Genomic DNA, 13,107 nt, shown 5'->3' on the forward strand with positions numbered 1-13,107 from the left:
TTTATATTTATTTTTTTGGTATTGCTTCTTTTTTTTTTTAATTTTGATTTTGTAAGTGTCCTGGTATTTTCAACATTCCCCCTGCCAATCAGGACTGGTTAGCCACATAGTTTGGTGTCTAGATGTCCTCCATATCTGGGGAACCCGATTCTGATGACATCATGGTAGCTCCCAGGCAGCTTGTGAAGCTACAGGTGTGGAGCCAGGCAGGACACTGAAATCAGTCAGCTTAGATAGGCGGCACGTGAGAGGGAAATTGCGGAGTTGGCCATCGCCATGTATGTGGGGTGGTTTGGTCGACACTCTTAGTTGCTTGTGGGTTTGCACACATGAGTGTGTGTGGCAAACCACCTCTTCTGACTCAGAGGCTTTGTACCCTTTCCTCCCGACCTCACATCCACCTGGTTCCTCTGCTGGCACATCTCTTGTGGGCCAAGGCAACAGCTTGGCATCTAGAAGTTCCTAATCAACAACACCTGCATTTGGATTTGACTCTCTCTCCTTTTGTGGCTGGATGAAAAGTTTAAATCTCATTGACACCTTCAGTTTCTTCTCTTTCTGTGTATAAGAGTTGTCAGTAATTTCCACAATAGCCAAACTATGGTCCTGTCCATTCGGCCGATCAGTGCTCTGGAACCCAAGTGACTCCATCGGCATGGCTCCCACCAGCACATCAAGGAGTAAGTTTCCATCCAGTGCCCTGCTCCCTGCTTACATTCCCCAAAGTCCCTGATAATTTTCCAGGGTTTGATAAGGTGTCCATCAACAGATGAATGGAGAAAGAAGATGTGGTATATATACAATGGAATATTAGGTAGCCTTCAGAAAAAAAATGAAATCTTGCCATTTGCAATGACGTGGATGGAACTAGAAGGTATTATGCTAAGCGACTTAAGTCAAACAGAAAAAGACATGTATCATATGATCCCGTTGATATGAGGAATTCTTAATCTCAAGAAACAAGCTGAGGGTTGCTGGAGTGGTGGGGGGTGGGTGGGATAGAGTAGCTGGGTGATAGACTTTGGGGAGGGTGTGTGTTATGGTGAACACTGTGAATTGTGTAAGACTGATGAATTACAGACCTGTTCCTTTGAAACAAATACTAGATTGTACGTTTAAAAAAAGAGAACATAATAGGAAGGGAAAAATGAAGGGGGGAAATTGGAGGGGGAGATGAACCATGAGAGACTATGGACTCTGGTTCTAGAGGGGAGGGCCGTGGGAGGATGGGTTAGCCTGGTGATGGATATTAAAGAGGTCACATTCTGCATGGAGCACTGGGTGTTATACGTAAACAACGAATCATGGAACACCACATCAAAAACTAATGATGTAATGTATGGTGAGTAATATAACATAATAAAATAAAATTAAAAAAAAAAAGAGTTGTCAGAGTATCGATCTGTGTATGCCAGGCCAAGCTGGTTTATAGTGTCTTGCACTAATTTAGTCTTTTAGATAGTTATCCCGTATGTTATGAATTCCTTCTTGTATATAATGTTTATTTGAGTCCTCTTGCTATTATTGCAAATAAAATATTGTATAAACATACTCTTCCATGAAGATTACTGCCTTCATTCAATCTTCTTAAATATCGATTACTGAAACATTTTTTTTCTTTCTTTCCCAACCCAATTAAACCTTACACTCCTCAGAAGACCATTTTTCTTATAGAACATGCATTTTTTACTTTTTTCCCCATTATATAAACCTTCCTTTTTAATTATTTTTTATTTTTATTATGTTAGTCAGCATAGAGTACATCATTAGTTTTTTTAAATTTATTTTTTATGTTATGTTAGTCACCATAAAGTACATCATTAGTTGATATCGTGTTCCATGATTCATTGTTCGTGTATAAACATCAGTAGTTTTTGATGTAGTACTGTTTAGTGATTCATTATTTGCATATAACACTCAGTGCTCATTACAACACGTGCTCTCCTAAATGCCCATCACCAGGCTACCCCAGTCCCCTCCCACCTCCCCTCTGAAACCCTCATTTTGTTTCCTGGTCCATAGTCTCTCATGGTTTGTCTCCCCCTCTTATTTCCCCCACTTCATTTTTCCCTTCCTTCTCCTAATGTCCTCCATGCTATTCTTTCTGTTCCAAATATGAGTGAAACCATATGATAATTGACTTTCTCTTCTTGACTTATTTAACTTAGCATAGTCTCCTTCAGTTCTATCCATATTGATGCAAATGATGGGTATTCATCCATTCTGAAGGCTGAATAATATTCCATTGTATATATGAGCACAGCTTCTTTATCTATTTACCCATTGAAGGGCATCTCAGCTCCTTCCACAGTTTGGCTATTGTGGACATTGCTGCTATGAACATTGGGGTGCATGTTCCCCTTCTTTGAGTGAGGCTTGGATGGCTATGTATTTCCCCCTTTGGACCACCTTTGCAATATCCCATAGGTTTTTGGACCAGTGTGATTTCATTTTCATTAGTTTCCATGAATTGATTATGTTCTTCTTTAATTTCCTGTTTGACCCTATCATTCTTTAGCAGGATGGTCTTTAGCTTTCAAGTGTTTGAATTCTTTCCAATTTTTTCTTGTGATTGAGTTCCAAGTTCAAAGCATTGTGGTCTGAAAATATTCAGGGAATTATCTCAATCTTTTGTTATCAGTTGAGACCTGTGTTGTGACCCAGTATGTGCTATCTTATTCTGGAGAGGGTCCCATGTGCATACAAGAAGAATGAGTGTTGTGTTGTTTTAGGGTGGAATGTTCTGTATATATCTTTGAAGTCCATCTGGTATGATGTGTCCTTCAAAGCTCTTGTCTCTTTGTTGATCTTCTACATAGATGATCTGTCTATTGCTGAGAGTGGAGTGTTGAGGTCTCCTCCTATTAAAGTATTATTACCAATGATTCTTTATTTTGGTTAACAGTTGGCTTATGTAGATGGCTGCTCCCATGTTGAGGGCATAGATATTTACAATTGTTAGATCTTCTTGTTGGATAGACCCTTTAAGAATGATATAGTGTCCTTCTGTATCTCTAACTACAGTCTTTAGCTTACAATCTAATTTGTCTGATATAAGAATTGCTACCCTAGCTATATTTTGAGGTCCACTGGCATGAAAAATGGTTCTCTATCCCCTCACTTTCAGTCCGGATCTATCTTTAGGTTCAAAATGAGATTCTTGTAGGCAGCATATGGATGGGTCCTGTCTTTTTATCCAGTCTGCAACTCTGTGCTGTTTCATGGGAGCATTTAGGCCACTCACATTGAGAGTGACTATTGAAAGATATTATTTTAATGCCATCCTGTTACCTGTGAAGTCCCTGTTTCTATAGATTGTCTTTGTAAATTTCTAGTCTATACTGCTCTTGGGGTCTTCCCTTTTATAGAAATCCCCTTAATATTTTTTGCAGGGCTGGCTTGGTGGTCACATATTCTTTCAGTTTCTGCCAGTCCTGAAAACTCCTCGTCTCTACATCCATTCTGAATGGCAGCCTTACTGGATAAAATATCCTTGGCTGCATGGTCTTCTCATTTAGTACCCTGAATATGTCTTGCCATCCCTTTCTGGTTTGCCAGGTCTCTGTGGACAGGTCTGATGTTTTTCTGATGTTTATCCCTCCATATGTAGGAAATCTCTTCCCCAAAGCTGCTTTCAATATTGCTTCCTTGGTTCTAAGTTGTGCAAGTTTTACTATTATATGTTGAGGCATTGATCTGTTCTCTTTGAACGTGGGGGAGGTCATCTCTGCCTCTTGGACATGAATGCTTGTTTCCTTCCCGAATATAGAAGTTTGCAGCTACAACTTTCTCAAAAAATCTTCTAGTCCTCTCTTTCTCTCCACCCCCTCAGGGATCCTAATAATTCTGACATTGGAATGTTTCACGCATCATTAATCTCTCTCATAAATTAGAATAAAGAAAGAAAGAGGCTGTGCATCATATATACAATCTTATCTCTTGGGCTTTCATGAGTTTATCCCAGGCCTCCTTCACATCCTTCTTTTCTATCATCATATCTTCTAGCTCACTAATTCATTTTTCTGCCTCCTTTACCTTGCCTGTCAGGGCATCCAGTTTAGACTGCATCTCATTTATACCATTTTTAAGTTCGGCCTGATTAGATCTCATTTCTGCCCTTAGAGATTCTGTATTGCTGCTAATATTTTTCTCAAGCCTAGATATCGACTTCATAATTGCTACTCAGAAGTCTATCTCTGACATCTTCCTTATATTCACAACCATTAGGTCTGTGGCAGAGGCCACAGTCTCTGGTTCTTTTCTTTGTTTGGGGTTCCTCCTATTATTCATTCTGTTGGAGAGTGTTTGAGGGAATGTACAGAGTCCAAAGTATTAACTACCACCCAATCAAGATGCACCTGTTTTGTAGGGACCCTAGGGTGGTCGTCTTCTTGTTCTTCCAGCCTGTCTTCTGGGGGAGGGGCCTTCCACACTGTTTCTCAGGCAACTCTGCTTGGGCAGAGTTGCCCTGCCCCCTGTTGGGGGTTGGGGGTCAGTGCAAATCCGTTTTTTGAGCTTTTGTTCTCTGGCGACTTTTGACATCTCTTAGAATCAGAGTAAAAATGGTCACCCCCAAACTTCTGTCCCAGGGCAGAGAAATCATAGTATGCTCTTCACTGAGCTCTCCAGGACACACAGTCTCCGTTTCTGTCTGTGCTGCTAAAACCCACAGCCCACACAGTGTTGCGCCCCACAGCAACTCTCCCAGAGGTCGATCCCAAGGCTGGATGTGGCTCTGCCCATTGTGCTTCTAAAACCGTGAACAGCCCCCAGTTCATGCACAGGGACCTGTAGCTCCTGGATGCTGTCTGGGGGCTGCACTATAGTCCTTTCCCCGCTGCTATCGGTCTGTGAGTCTGTGTCTGGTCCCCAGCTTCGCCTGCTTTTGTGCCAGCTTATGGCAGCTCCCTCCCCTTTCTGTTCATTTTCCTGTATCTGCCCACAGAATCACAGCTCAGCCCTTCATAACTCGAGACTGCTGGGGATTTTCTTGTAGAGATCCAGATATATATTCTTACAACTCAGTCTGATTTCATGGGTATTCAGAGTGGTTTGGTAGCTATCCAGCTAAATTCAGGGGATCGGTTGAAATAGGGTCCCCTACTCCTCTGCCATCCTGCCTCTCCCCCCAAGTAGCATAGACATTTTAAAAATATTTGTTCTTCCAATCCATAAGCATGGGTTATTTCTCCATTTCTTTCTGTCTTCTTCAATTTCAGTTATAAGTGTTCTGTAGTTTTTAGAGTGCAGATCTTTTATCACTTTGGTTAGGTTTATTCCTGGGTGTCTTATGGGTTTTGGTGCAATTCTAAATAAGATCGATTCCTTAATTTCTCTTTCTTCTATCTTGTTAGTGTACAGAAATGCAACTGACTTCTCTGCTTTGATTTATATCCTGCTACTTTGCTGAATTCCTACGTGATTTCTAGCAATTTTGGGGTGGAATATTTTGGGTTTTCAACATAGAGGAAAATGTCATCTGTGAAGAGTGAAAGTTTGACTTCTTCTTTGCCAGTTTAGATGCCTTTTATTTCTTTTTGTTGCCTGATTGCTAAGGTGGAACTTCTAGCAATATGTTGATTAACTGTGGTGAGACTGGACATCCCTCTCATATTCCTGCCCTTACAGGAAAAGCTCTCATTTTTTCGCCACTGAGGATAATATTCTCTGTGTGTTTTTTGTATAAGGCTTTTATGATGCTGAGGAAAGTTCCCTCCAGACCTACAATGCAGAGAGTTTTAATCAAGAAAGTATACTGCATTTTGTCAAATACTTTTTTTTGCATCTATTAAAAAGATTATATGCTTCTCATCATTTCTTATATTAATGTAGCGTATCACATTGATTTGTGTATGTTGAACCACACTTGCAGCCCTGGAATAAATTGTACTTGGTTGGTGTGAATAATCCTTTTAATATACTGTTTGATCCAATTGGGTAGTATCATGGTGAGAATTTTGGGATCCATGTTCATCAGGGACATTCGTCTTTAATTCTCCTTTTTGGTGGAGTCTTTGGTTTTTGCTTCAAGGTATTGCTGGCCTCATAGAATGAGTTTGGAAGTTTTCCTTCCGTTTCTGTTTTTTGAAAAAGCTTCAGTACAATATATATTACTTCTTTAAAAATATTTAATAGGATTCTCCTGGGAAGCCAACTGGTCCTGGAGTCTTGTTTGTTAGGAGATTTTAATTACTCCTTCAATTTCTTTGTTCATTAAGGGTCTTTTCAGGTTTTCCATTGCTTCCTGTTTCAGTTTTAGTAGTTCATATGTTTCTAGGACTAAAAGACAACCTATGGAACGAGGGAAGATATTTACAAATATCTTGTCAGATAAATGGCTAGTATCCAAACTCTACAAATTATTTCTCAAACTCAACACCCAATAAGCAAATAATCCTGTCAAGAAAAGGGGAGAAGACATGGACAGACATTTCTCCAAAGAAGACATGCAAGTGGTCAAGAGACACATGAAAAAATACTCAACATCACTTAGCATCGGGAAATACAAATCACTACCACAATGAGATGCCACTTCACACCAGTCAGAGTGGCTAAAATGAACAACACAGGAAAGAACAGAAATTGGTCAGGATGCAGAGAAAGGGGAACCCTCTTACACTGTTGGTGGGAATGCAAACTGGTGGGAAAACAGAATGGAGGATCCTCAAATAGTTAAAAATGGACTTATCTTTGTCCCAGCAGTTGTACTGCCAGGTATTTATCCAAAGGATACAAACATAGTTATTCAAAGGGGACCTGCACCCCAATGTCCATAGCAACAATGTCTACAGTAGCCAAATACAGAATGAGCCTGGATGTCCATTGATAGATGAATGAAGAAGATGTGGTATATGTGTAAAACAGATTATTACTCAGCCATCAGAAAAGATGAAATCTTACCATTTGCAATGATGTGGAAGAATATAGAGTGTATTATGCTAAGTGAGATAAGTCAGTCAGAGAAAGACAAATATTGTATGATTTCACTCATATGTGGAATATAGGAAACATCATAGAGGATCATAGGTGTAGGGAAGCAAAAATAAAATAAGAGGAAATCAGAGAAGGAGACAAACTATAAGAGACTCTTAACTATAGGAAACAAACTGAAGGTTGCCGGAGAGGAAGTGGATGTGTGGATGGGGTAACTGGTTGATGGACATTAAGGAGGGTACTTGATGTAATGAGCACTAGATGAATCATTCATGCAATTCATGCAACTGATGAATTACTAAACTCCACCCCTGAAAGTAATAATACACTATACATTAATTAGTTGATTTTAAATGATAAAAATGTTCAGAAAAAGAAATTGTTAGAATACAAGAATTAAGCAAATTCATGGGATAGAAATCTTTTGCATTTCTACACAGCAATCAGTAAGCAGCATAAAGAGAAATCAAGGAATCAATCCCACTTACAATTGCAACCAAACCCATGATACCTAGGAATAAACCTAACTAAAGAGGTGAAAGACTTTTACTATGAAAACTATAAAACATGGATGAAAAAAATTGAAGACAGCACAAAGAAATGGAAAGATACTCCACGCTCATGGATTGAAAGAACAAACATTGTTGAAATGTCTATACAGCCCAAGGAAATGTGCAGATTTAATGAAAATCCAATCAAATTACCAATGGCATTTTTCACAGAGCTAGAACAAACTATCACAAAATATATATGGAACCACAAAAGATCCCGAATACCCAAAACAATCTTGAAAAGAAAAGCAAAGCTGGAGGCATCCTAACTGCAGACTCCAAGTTATATTACAAAGGTGTAGAGATCAAGACAGTATGTTACTGGCACAAAAATAGACAGATCAATAAAACAGAATAGAACACCCAGAAATGAACCCACAGCTATATGGTCATTTAATCGTCAACAAAGCAGAAAAGAATATTCAGTGGGAAAAAGACAGTCTCTTTAACAAATGGTATTGGGAAAACTGGATAAAACACACAAAAGAATGAAAATGGACTTCTTTCTTTCACCATACAAAAATTAATTCAAAATGGAAAACAGACCTAAATGTGAGACAGGAAACCATTAAAATCCTAGAGAAGAACATAGACAGTAAATTCTTTGGCCTTGGCCATAGCGACTTCTGACTAGATATGAGTCCTGGTGCAAGGGAAACAAAAACAAAATAAACTATTGGGTTTTCATCTAATATAAACCTACTGCACAGCAAACGAAACAATTGAAAAAACTAAAAGGCAACCTACAGAATGGGAGAAGATATTTGCAAATGACAGATATGATAAGCAGTTAGTACTCAAAATATATAAAGAACTTTTCAAAGTCGAGGAGGGAGGCAAGATGATGGAGGAGTAGGGGACCCCGTTTCAACTGGTCCCCTGAATTTAGCTGGATATCTATCAAACCGTTTTGAGGGTGCCTGGGTGGCTCAGTTGGTTAAGCGACTGCCTTCGGCTCAGGTCATGATCCTGGAGTCCCGGGATCGAGTCCCGCATCGGGCTCCCTGCTCAGCAGGGAGTCTGCTTCTCCCTCTGACCTTCCTCCTTCTCATGCTCTCTGTCTCTCATTCTCTCTCTCAAATAAATAAATAAAATCTTAAAAAAAAAAACCGTTTTGAACACCCATAAAATCCACCCGAGATGTAAGAATATACACCTGGATCTCTACAAGCAGTAAAGCTACTGCTTTTTGCAAGATAGGATGTGCTGAATCATGAATCTAGGGGGAGATTTCAAAAGATTAACAGAAGGAGAGGGCCTCCATTGGCTGGCTCCTGGAAAATGATATAACATCGGAAGGCAAAATAAGAACCCTTAGAAATCTGCTCTAGGGAGAGTGAGCCCTCCCTGAAAAGGGGCTCTGGAAATGAAAAGGTAGAATTCTAGGTAGGGCATTGTGGTCCTGGAATCTGAGGAGTCACAGAGCTACTGGGGTGCCTGAACAGGTAGAATGCCTGAGCAGACGAGCAGGGAAGCATGTTATGGTCAGTGAACCCAAGAGGGGACTCTCACCTTGGGTCGTCATAAACCACAAACCAAGCTGGTCGGTAATCGCTCTTTTCCTGAGCAGCCTGAAAAAGAATGGAACCTGAGCCTGCAACTGGCCAAAAGCTCGCAGGAGAGCAGTAGCCCAGAAAGGACATTAGAGAGGCACCTAGACATGATCTAGGAGCATTGGGTTCATGCAGGAGCCCATAGCTGCTCACGGTTTTAGTGGCACTCAGGGGCCTCTGGGACTACCTCCAAGAGGGCTACAGTGGGTATATGCTGCAGGAGATGTGGTTTTTCTCACATACAGAAGTGGAGACTTATTGTCCCTGAGGGTTTACTAGAGGGCAGACTGCAAACTTTCTGCTCTGGGCCAGAGTTTTGGCTATGGCCATTTTTGCTTTGATCTTCCGAAGAGGCGAGGAAATCCTCCACGGAACAAAAGCCACACAGAGGACCACTTTGCACTGAGCCCTTCCCGCTGATAGGGGGTGGGGCAACTCCACCCAGGCAGGGATACCTGAGAAACAGCGTGGCAGGCCCCTCCCCCAGAAGAAAGTCTGGAAGAACAGGTGGACGACAAGCCTATGGATTTCACGAGACTGTACAATTCTAACACCAGGGGAAAATAGTATATTGAGTCCAGGTGTTGCCTCACGACTCCTTTATTTTTCGGATAAAATTCTCCTAGTTTTTTAAATTTTCTTACGTTTATTTTCTTTTTCTTTTTACTTTTACATTTTTCTCATTTCAACTAGATACTTGTTATACTAACTTATATTTCATAGTCGCTTTTTAGCTTGTATTTTTTCACATCTACATTTTTTAAAGATATATGCTTCATTCTGTCCCTCTTTCACTCTCTTCAATTTTATCTTTATATATATATGCTTTACTTTCACTGTTCAGTTTTATCTTTATTTGTAAGTATTATTTTCCTTGCAATTTTGGGATGTAGCGTTTTCTAGCACACAGAACAAAATCACTCAGGAACAAGAAGAACACACTGCTTTGACATATGATGTCCAGAAGAGACTCATTTTGAACCTAAAATCACCTCTATATTGAAAGTGAAGGAATAGAGAACAATTTACCATGCTAATGGATGTCAAGAGGATGCCGGGGTAGCAATCCTCATATCAGACAAATTAGATCTTAAACCAAAGACTGCAGTAAGAGATGTGGAGGGATGGTATATCATCCTTAAAGGGTCTATCCAACAAGAAGATCTAACAATTGTGAATATCTATGCCCCCAACATGGGAACAGTAATCTACATAAGCCAACTGTTAACCAAAATAAAGAAACATATTGATAATAATGCATTAATAGTAGGAGACTTCAACACTCCACTCACAGCAATGGACAGATCATCTAAGCAGAAAATCAACAAAGAAACAAGAGGCTTGAAGGACACATTGGACCAGATGGACTTCACAGACCTATACAGGACATTCCATCTTAAAACCACAGAATACTCATTCTTCTCGAGCGCACATGGATCTTTCTCCAGAAGAGATCACATGCTGAGTCACAAATCAGGTCTCAATCGATACCAAAAGATTGAGATTATTCCCTGCATATTTTCAGACCACAATGCTTTGAAATTGGAACTCAATCACAAGAAAAACTTTGGAAGGAACTCAAAACTTGGAGGTTAAAGATCATCCTGCTAAAGAATTTATAGGTCAACCAGGAAACTAAAGAAGAACTTAAACAATTCATGCAAAGCAATGAAAATGAAAACAAAGCAGTTCAAAACCTATGGGATGCTGCAAAGGTGGTCCTAGGAGGGTAGTACATAGCCATCCAAACCTCTCTCAAAAAATTAGAAAAATCCCAAATGCACAAGTTTACCTTACACCTAAATGCCCTTGAGAAAGAACAAGAAATAAAGCCTAAACCAAGCAGGAAAAGAGAAATAATAAAGACTAGAACAGAAATCAATGAAATAGAAAATAGCAGAACAGTAGAGCAGATCAACAAAACTAGAAGCAAGTTCTTTGAAAGAGTTAATAAAATCAATAAACCTCTGGCCAAACTTATCCAAAAGAAAACAGAAAGGACCAAATTAATAAAATTAAGAATGAAAGGGGAGAGATCATGACTACTACCAAGGAAATAGAAACAAGTATTAGAAATTATTATCAGCAACTATATGCCAACAAATTAACCTATCTGGAAGAAATGGATGTTTTCTTGGAAACTTATAAACTATCAAGAATGAAACAGGAAAAAATAGACAATCTGAACAGACCAATAACCAGCAAGGAAATTGAAGCAGTAATCAAAAACCTCCCAAAAAAATGAGAGACCAGGGCCAGATGGCTTCCCAGGGGAATTCTACCAAATACTTAAAGAAGAAATGATGCCTATTCTACTGAAGCTGTTCCAAACAATAGAAACAGAAGGAAAACTTCCAAACTCGTTCTTTGAGGCCAGCATTACTCTGATCCCAAAATCAGACAAAGACCCTATCAAAAAGGAGATTTACTGACCAATATCCCTGATGAACATGGATGCCAAAATTCTCACAAGATCCTAACCAATAGGATCCAACAGTACATTTAAAGGATTGTCCACCACGACCAGATGGGAATTATTCCTGGGATGCAAGGGTGGTTCAGCATTCGGAATTCAATCAACGTGATAGAAAACATTAATAAAAGAAAAGACAAGAACCATATGATCCTCTCAGTTGATGCAGAATAAGCATTTGACAAATTACAGCATCGTTTCCTGATTAAAACTCTTCAAAATATAGGGATAGAAGTACATATCTCAATGTCATAAAATCCATCTATGCCCACAGTGAATATCAATCTCAATGGGGAAAAAATGAGAGTTTTTCCTTTAAGGTCAGGAACATGACAGGGATGCCCACTCTCACCACTATTGTTTGATATAGTACTAAAAGTCTTAGCCTCAGCAATCAGACAAAATAAATAAATGTCATTTAAATTGGCAGAGAATAATCAAACTCTCTCTCTTCACAGATGACATGATAGTTTTAGTGGAAAACGCAAAAGATTGTAGCCCAAAATTGCTAAAACTTATAAAGCATCCAGCAATGTGGCAGGATAAAAAAATCAACGCACAAAATTTAGTTGCTTTCCTATAAACTAAAAATGTAACTGTAGAAAGGGAAATTAGGGAATCAATTCCATTTACAATAGAATCAAAAACCATAAGATACCTTGAAATAAAGCTAACCATAAACGTAAAGCATCTATTCTCTAGAAACCAGAGAACACTTATAAAAGAAACTAAGGAAGACACAAAGATAGAAAAATATTCCATGCTCATGCATTTGAAGAATTAACATCATTAAGCTCTCTATGCTGCACAGAGCCATCTACACATCCAATGCAATCCCTATCAAAATACCACTAGCATTTTTCACAGACTTGGAACAAATAATGTTAAAATTTGTATGGAACCAGAAAAGACCACGAATAGCCAGGGGAATGTTGAAAAGAAGACTAAACCTGGAGGCATCACATTGCCTGATTTCAAGCTGTATTACAAAGAAGTAATCATCAAGACAGTATTGTACTGGCACAAAAACAGACGTGTAGATCAATGGCACAGATTAGAGACCCCAGAAAAGGATCCTCAACTCTATGGTCAACTTATCTTTGATAAAGCAGGAAAGAACAGCCAATGGAAAAAAGACAGTCCCTTCAATAATTGGTGCTGTTCAAACTAGACCCCCACATACAGAAGAATGAAACTCGACCGTTCTCTTACACCAAACATAAGATAAACTCAAAATGGATGAAAGACACCAGTGTGAGAGGAATCCATTAAAATACTAGAGGAGAACATAGGCAGTAACCTCTTCGACATCTGCCACAGTAACTACCTCTTGATCTGTAGTAGAGCTCTACTTGTCAGCGCACCTCAGAATAGTTCCCTAAATCTATCAGTCCCACCCTGGTTGCTGGAGTTCCAAGCTTCCCTAAGGGCCCCAGGACCCTAAGGTGTGGGTGTCAAGCAGCAGTGAAGGTGGCAGGAGGTTTTGGTTACTGGTCTGTGACTGGGTAGCTGTTAGGTTGTGATGCCCTGTAACCCAGAGGGGCAGAGAAGGCCAGGTGTGGGACAGAGGCAGCACCCAGTCTGTTGTCCTCCCAGA

Source organism: Mirounga leonina, unplaced genomic scaffold (genome assembly GCF_011800145.1).
Source record: "Mirounga leonina isolate KUSES-001 unplaced genomic scaffold, KU_Mleo_1.0 Mir_347, whole genome shotgun sequence".
In the NCBI taxonomy this organism is placed as follows: Eukaryota; Metazoa; Chordata; class Mammalia; order Carnivora; family Phocidae; genus Mirounga; species Mirounga leonina.